The sequence below is a fragment of the Condylura cristata genome, unplaced genomic scaffold (assembly GCF_000260355.1).
Source record: "Condylura cristata isolate star-nosed mole 26May11 unplaced genomic scaffold, ConCri1.0 scaffold00009, whole genome shotgun sequence".
NCBI classification, from domain to species: Eukaryota; Metazoa; Chordata; class Mammalia; order Eulipotyphla; family Talpidae; genus Condylura; species Condylura cristata.
The window spans coordinates 15,914,998-15,916,620 of NW_004567110.1; positions in this window are offsets into that span (position 1 = coordinate 15,914,998).

Genomic DNA, 1,623 nt, shown 5'->3' on the forward strand with positions numbered 1-1,623 from the left:
CAACAAAGCCCTACCTATCTGAAATAGGTTATTTGTTCAAGGGAGCTCTGAATTCCAGCGGCCATAGCTAATTGGCTAATGGATTCCAGGCAGTGGGCTATTGGATTCCAAGTCAAAAACAGGTAACTCAGAAAAAGCAGAGTATAGGACTGCTCACTTCCTTATTTACTGATACAACAGCATAAGTAAGCTTATAAAAATGAGTTGTGTTGTGTATTGTCAAAACTCTTAAGAAGAGTCCAGAACTCAAGGTTACTTGTTGCTGGTAATAAGAAACCTTCAGATTTAAAAGTCAGTACCTACAAAGTCAGAAGTGTTAATGGTATGTTTGAGTATTTAAAAAGTGAAGTGACTGAAACATAGTAAGTCAGGAAAAAAGGGGCAAAAGAAGAAATCGCAGAAGAAAGCTGGGTTTGGGAAGTTGTGTCATCTTAAAAGCCTCAAAGGGAATAATTTTAGAAGAGGAGGAGAGTGAGCAGGTGTCTTCTGCAAAGGTTCTACTGGCTGCACTATAGGAAATTGTTCAATTCAAGTAGGACAAGAGGGAAGTGAGACACCAGGTATGAGGAGAATGATCATTCTCCATCTATCCAGTCTCAACAAATGAACCCAGTTCCACCTAATTCTGCAAGCGTGCAGAGCAGAGGAGTCATCCTTCAGTTGACTTTACTATCACCACAAAAGAAATCAGTCACCAATTCCCATGGGTTTTATTTCCTAAAAATCAGTTCCTTAAAGGAACAAAATTTGTATGTGGACCCTTATATTTACATCTGAGAAATCATCTCCTATATGCCTGGATAGTCTTTCTAAAAGATCGTGTATCTTGTGTACAGATAACCAGGATTTTCTTTTTCTCTATTCCCATCTTACTCCATTGCCACAGGACTTTTACATATGCTGTACTGTTTTCTGAAACAGCCTTCACGTTTCAGCTCCACCATCAAAGTTCCTCAAGGAAGACTTTCTCTCCCAGTTCCTAACTTCCGCCCACTCCCCCACCCCCACCACCTTATCAAGCCTCCCTCTCTTTCTGGTCTCTTCTTCATGGTACAAATAAGTATTTATGGAAGCTTTTAAGATTCCTTCCTGGCTGTCCTGCAAGCTTCGTGAAGGACGGTATTAGCTATGTTCTATTCATCAATTTATGTTAGCCCCTATCACAATGTGTGCAGAAGACTGTCAATAAATGAGGACTCACTGAATGAATGAAACCCCACATTTTGTGGAGTTTAAGTTTCACGTTAGCTATGTCGCTATACAGAACCATTAAAATGAATTTTTGTGCCAAGGGAAGATGAAACTGCAGAACAGTCCTTTTCTCTGAAACTAGAACAAGAATAAAGCTCCCCCTCCCTCCAGCACCCCCACCCCCCACTCCACTGACAGGCATTGCGCATGCGCCATGTGTCAATTCCGCAACTCTTGAAGACCCCGTAGCAACCTTTGCGCCTGCTCGCTTTAGGGCTCCACAACCAGAAGGCGGGTTCCTAGGAAAAGGAAATGGTCGCTGCGCCTGCGTCTCTCCCTCTAGGGCGCAGACTGGCTGCGCAGGCGCACAGGTACCATTTTGACCGTAAACATCCTGCCGATTTGAACCGAGGATTGGGCGGCAGGAAGAGC